A 6,442-nucleotide genomic window follows, 5' to 3' on the forward strand; every position below is an offset into this window, starting at 1 on the left:
AGGCCCAGGCTCAGGCTCAGGCCCAGGCCCAGGCGCAGGCCCAGGCCCAGGCTCAGGCTCAGGCCCAGGCCCAGGCTCAGGCTCAGGCCCAGGCTCAGGCCCAGGCCCAGGCCCAGGCTCAGGCCCAGGCCCAGGCTCAGGCCCAGGCCCAGGCCCAGGCTCGGGCTCGGGCCCGGGCCCAGGCCCAGGCTCAGGCCCAGGCTCGGGCTCAGGCCCAGGCTCAGGCTCAGGCCCAGGCCCAGGCCCGGGCTCGGGCTCAGGCTCAGGCCAAGGCCCAGGCCCAGGCTCAGGCTCAGGCCCGGGCTCAGGCCCAGGCTCAGGCTCAGGCCCAGGCCCAGGCCCGGGCTCGGGCTCAGGCTCAGGCCAAGGCCCAGGCCCAGGCTCGGGCCCAGGCCCAGGCTCAGGCTCAGGCCAAGGCCCAGGCTCAGGCTCGGGCCCAGGCCCAGGCTCAGGCTCAGGCTCAGGCTCAGGCCCAGGCTCAGGCTCAGGCCCAGGCCCAGGCTGCCGTGATGAAACACCACAGACCCGGTGGGTTCCGAGCAGGAATGGGTTTTCCTCACCGACCTGGAGGCTGGGAGGCCTGAGACCCTCTGCCCTGCCTGCAGAGGGCCGCCTCCTTGCCTTGCGCCCACACGGCCTTTCCTTGGGCCACACTCTCAGTGCTCTTCCCCTTCTTATGAGACCGCCGGTCCTATGAGATTGAGACCCTACACGCATGACCTCATTTTATGCCTTCCAGAAGGCCTGCCTCCAAATACAGTCACATTGGGTTTAGAGCTTCAACATATGCATCTTTGGGGGGCAGGGGAGGGGAGCAATGCAGGCCACGGTAGCTCTAATCTCTTTTCTATTCTCCTCATTTTACAAATGATAAGACTGAGGCTCCAAGAAGCCACAGGCCTGAGCCAAGGACAGCCTGCTCAGAAGTGGCAGAGGAAGTGTTCAAACAGCATCGGTCTCCCTCTGCCCTGTCGCGTTCCCTTGTACGTACCTGCTGTTCCCTGTGCTGGGAATGCTCTCCCCGCGGCCAGCTGCTTCTCCAGCTCAAAGGTCACCTCCCTCCCTAAATGGGGCAGCCGCCTCCTGCCTCTGGTTACCATCGGGTCGTTCCCTTCGCTTTCCTTCACGACCCATGGGGACGCTCTGAAATTATCTTCTGCCTACCTGTCCAGGTGCCAGGAAAATGGTGGAGACCCAGGCAGGGTGCTGTTTGGAAGTTTCTGGAGACAATCTCAGGCCCGGCAACAACGACCTCCCAAAGGACGCTCACGCGTGCATAGAAAACCAATTTGCCAAATGACCAATTTACTAGGCAACGGGCTCACTGAATCTCTGTTTCCATTCTGCTTATGCAGTTTTAGCAACTTGAGTCACAAAACAGGTGGGATTTGAGGATTCTTCAAAGTCCTCTTGTAGCCAGGCAGTGCCGTGGCAAGCCACGCTAGAGCGTAAGACAAAAAGGAAAGTCACTGGCACTGACATTATCTTTATTTAAAATGTTTGAATGTTGGGGGCGCCTGGGTGGCTTAGTCGGCTAAGCGTCTGACTTTCGCTTAGGTCATGATCTCGCGGTTCATGGGTTCGAGCCCCGCGTCGGGCTCTGTGCTGACTGCCAGCTCAGAGCCTGGAGTCTATTTCAGAGTCTGTGTCTCCCTCTCTCTCTGACCCTCCCCTGCTCACGCTGTCTCTCTCTCTCCTAGAAATAAATAAAAATATTTTTAAAAATTTAGGAAAAAAAAATAAAATGTTTGAATTTTGTTCATCCTGGGTCTTTTCTGCAGTAACTTTGATTTTTAAAAATATGTGTTGAAATATCATCAGGGCGCCTGGGTGGTTCAGTCGGTTAAGCATCTGACTTCAGCTCGGTCGTGATGTCGCAGTTTGTGGGTTCGAGCCCTGCGTCGGGCTCTGGGCTGACGGTTCAGAGCCTAGCACCTCCTTCGGATTCTGTGTCTCCCTCTCTCTCTGCCCCTCCCCTGCTTGTTCCTTATCCCTCCTGCTTAGCACTACTGAAAAACCTGGCCATTATGTATAAAACAATCACGAGACTCTAGAAGGTGGAAAGAAGGAGGCAGACTGGCCAAGGACACTGGAACCCAAGGCACGACTTGACAGTGAGCTCCCTGGGTTTTCTTTCTGCATTATACACCCCATACTTGGGGCAGAAGGACCCAACAACCCAGAAATATCATCTGTCACAGACAAAAAGCTCCAACAGAAGCTGGTTCTTTGCAGCCAAAGGAATGTGAAAGGGCAACCCAGCAAGGCAGAAAATGTGTAGCCAATAACCACTTGCCCCTGCTCCACCCATGCCAGCCTGAACTTCCACACTCACCTGGCTGCAGCAACACACCCAACCCCTCCCAGGGTCCGATAGGGAATCCTATCCCCACAGGTGATGAAGAGCCCCCGTCACATCAGCATCAGTGGAAACCATGCAGAGGACCTGAACATCAATCAGACCGTAACTGGGCACCTCTCATTGCCTCCAAGTCAGAAGTTTCACTACTGTCCAATGATAATGAAGACACCATGCCCAAGGTGTCAGGAAGGTCAAGTGGGCACCAAGAATAAGGCACTTCTAACTTCCCCATCCAGCCAGATATCCATGGAGGCCTAGTGACGAGGACTCCCAGCCCTGCCCAGAAGTAACAAGGAGCCTCCCTTCTGAGTGTCAGCAGAGATCAAATGGGTAACCTGGACTTTTAGCCCTACCTGGCAGTAATGAGGTTAGGACCCTCTCATCCCCTGATGGAGAAATGTCAGAGGAAGCCAGCTAAAACAGAAGGTTTGGATAAGATTCAGAGTCTCAGAAGATAATACAAAAGTGTCCAAGTTTTAATCAAAAATCACTTGCCAGGGCAGCTTCCTGGTTCAGTCAGTGGAGCGTGCAACTCTTGATCTAGGGATTGTGACTTCAAGCCCCATATTGGGGGTAGAGCTTTCTTAATAAAAAAAAGAAAATAGCTTATCATACCGAGTGCAAAAAAGATCTCAACTTGAATGGAAAAAAAAAAAAAAAAAAAAGACAGTCAGAGGTCACCTGAGTGGCTCAGTTGGTTAAATGTCCAACTCTTGATTGTGGCTCAGGTCATGATCTCATGGTTTGTGAGATTGAGTCTCACATCAGTCTCTGCACTGATGGCACAGAACCTGCTTAGGATTCTCTCTCTGTCCCTCTTTCTGCCTCTCACCTGCTCTCTCTCTCTCTCAAAATAAATATATTGACATTTTATAAAAAGACAATTAATAGATGCCAACATTGATATGACAGAGACATGTTATGATAATCTGACAAAGATTTTGGAGCAGCAATCATAAAAATACTTCCAAGCAGGATGTCTGGGTGGTTCAGTTGGTTACACATCTAACTCTTGATCTCAACTCAGGTCTTGATCTCAGGGCCATGGGTTCAAGCCCTGTGCTGGGCTCTGTGCTGGGCATAAAGTTGACTTTAAAAAAAATGTTTCCAAGAGGAATTTTTAAAAGTTATTTAAATCAAATGAATAAATAGAAATTCTCAGCAAAGTAATAAAGTCTTAGAGAAAAAGCAGAAGATATAAAGGAGAACCAGTTGGAAATTCTAGAACTGAAAAACATGAATGAAATGAAAGAACTCAATGGGTGGGCTCAACTGCAGAAAGGAGACACTGAGGAAAGAATCAGTGAACTTGAAGACAGAACAATAGATCTTATTCAATCTGAACAACAGAGAGAAAATAGACTTTATAAGACTGAACAAGGGCACCTGGCTAGCTCAATCACTGGAGTATGTGATTCTTGATCTTGAGGTTGTGAGTTTGAGCCTTGTATTGGGTGTAGAGATTACTAAAATAAAATAAAATAAAATAAAATCTTTTAAAAGTAAATAAAACAGTGGTGCTTGGGTGGCTCAGTCAGTTAAGCATCTGACTTCAGCTCAGGTCATGATCTCGTGGTTCAGGAGTTTGAGCCCCACGTTGGGCTCTGTGCTAATAGCTCAGAGCCTGGAGACTGCTTCAGATTCTGTGTCTCCCTCTCTTTCTCTTTCTCTCTGCCCCTTCTCTGCTCTCACTGTGTGTCTTTCTCTCTCAAGAATAAATAAACATCTAAAAAATTTTTTTAATAAATAAATAACAAAATTAAATTAAATTAAATTAAATTAAACAGACCCACAAGAACCTCTGGGACTGAAACAAAAGATCTAACACTGGATTCCCCAAAGAAAAGGAGACAGAGGTTGGTACTGAAAAGGACTTGGAGATAGAAGTGCAGAAAACTTAACAGATTTGGCAAAAGACATAAACCCACAGATGCAAAAAGCTCAGCAAACAGGATAAAACCACAGAAATCCACACCAAAATGTATCTTATTCAACTTCTGAAAACTAAACAAAAATTACAAGGCAGTGAGAAAAACAATACTTTACCTATGGGGAAAACAATTTGAAAAACCATGGATTTCCCGGGGCGCCTGGGTGGCTTAGTCGTTGGACGTCCGACTTTCGCTTAGGTCATGATCTCGCGGTTCGTGGGTTCGAGCCCCGCGTCGGGCTCTGTGCTGACTGCCAGCTGGAGCCTGGAGCCTATTTCAGAGTCTGTGTCTCCCTCTCTCTCTGACCCTCCCCTGCTCACGCTGTCTCTCTCTCTTTCTCCTAGAAATAAATAAAAAATATTAAAAAAAAAAAAGCCATGGATTTCCCATCAGAAGCCACAAAGACTAGAAGAAAGAAGAACGTTTTTCAAGTGCTGTAAGAAAATAATGGTTGACCCAAAATTCTATATTTGGCAAAAATATCCTTCAGGAATGAAGAAGAATTAACACATTCTCAGATAAAGGAAAACTAAAGGAATTTGTCACCAGCAGGCCTCCTTTAAAAGAACAACTAAAGGAAATCCTCTAAACAGAAAGGAAAGTATTAAAGAAACCTTGAGACTTCAAGGCAGAAGAAAGAGCAGTAAAGAGTACATAAAAAAGATACAGGTAAATGCAATATGTTTTCACTTCCCCTTGAGTTTTCTAAGTTATGTTTGATGGTTGATTTAAAAATTATAACACTATTTGATGTGTTTCTAAATGTATTTAGAAGAAATATTTAAAATTATATTGTAAAGAGAGAAAAGACTGCTGTACTTCACTTAAATTTATGAAATACTGACACGAGTAGACTGTTAAAAAGTATGTGTATATAATATATACAGGAAAACCACTAAGAAAAATCATAAAACAGTATATACTCAAAAACACTATCAATTAATCAAAACAGAATTCCAAAAATTACTCAAGTAACCCACAAGAAGGCAAGAAAAAGAAAGCAGAGAAACGAAAAACAGAACAAACATTTAAAAAATGCAGACTGAAGCCCTAACATAGCAGTAATTACATTAACTATAAGTAGTCTAAATACACAAATTAAAAGACAGAGATTGGCAGAGCAGCCTAACTTTATGCTCTTTACAAGAAGCTCCCTGCAAATGTAACAATATATGTAGATTAAAAGTATAAGATACATATCCTGAAAACCTAACCAAAAAAGCAAGGTATGTTAATTTCAGATAAAGTAGACTCCAGAGCAAAAATAATTACCAGAGACAGAAAGGAATACCATCTAAAGACAAAAGGGTCCGTCTATCAAGAAGACAAAGCAATCTTAAATAAGTATGCATCAAACAACAGAACTACAAAATATGTGCAGCAAAAAACTGATAGAACTTAAAGGAGAAATAGAAAAATATACAATCACAGTCGGAGACATCAAAACCCCCTCTGGTTACACAGATAAAACAAGTGGTCAGAAAATCAGTAAAGATACAGAAGAACTCAACAACACCAGCAAACCAGCAGGGTTTAGTTGATATTTACGGAACACTCCACCCAGTATTAGCATAATACATATTCTTTTCAAGGGCTCACAGAATATATACCCAGATAGATCAAATCCTAGCATAGGAAACAAACCTCAATAAATTTAAAAGAATTTAAATCACATAGAGTGTGTTCTCAGACCATGGTAAAGTCAAACTAGAAATGAATAACAGAAAAAAAAAAAAAAAGTAAAATCTCCAAACATTTGGAAACTAAAACATAAATTTTTTCTTATAAGTAGGGCTCATGCCCGGTGCAGAATCCAACAGAGGGCCCAAACTCACGACCCTGAGATCACAATCCTGAGATCAAGACCTGAGCTGAGATCACAAGTTGAACACTTAACCAACCGAGCCACCCAGGCATCCCTAAACAATATACTTTATGAGTCAAAAAGGAAGTCTCAAAGGAAATGAAAAATATACTGAAATGAAGGAAATTGCAAATATAACAAAATTCGTGGACACAGATAAGGAAATTTTGACAGAGAGTTAATAGCTTACATAAGTACTTACATGAGAAAAGAATAACACTCTCAAACCATAATCTAAGCTACCATCTCAAGAACCTAGGGGAAAAAAATTAGCCTACAAGAAAG

General features: G+C 44.9%; 1 long non-coding RNA gene across 1 annotated transcript; it reads left to right on the forward strand.

Annotated features, from left to right (window-relative positions):
* The first annotated feature begins 879 nt into the window (after nucleotides 1-879).
* On the forward strand, nucleotides 880-1,324 carry LOC120249042. The gene is made up of 2 exons (XR_005532758.1): nucleotides 880-983; nucleotides 1,173-1,324. It is a non-coding gene; the product is annotated as an uncharacterized LOC120249042 (long non-coding RNA).
* Nucleotides 1,325-6,442: the final 5,118 nt, after the last annotated feature.

Source organism: Hyaena hyaena, unplaced genomic scaffold (genome assembly GCF_003009895.1).
Source record: "Hyaena hyaena isolate Hyena2069 unplaced genomic scaffold, ASM300989v1 scaffold_624, whole genome shotgun sequence".
In the NCBI taxonomy this organism is placed as follows: domain Eukaryota; kingdom Metazoa; phylum Chordata; class Mammalia; order Carnivora; family Hyaenidae; genus Hyaena; species Hyaena hyaena.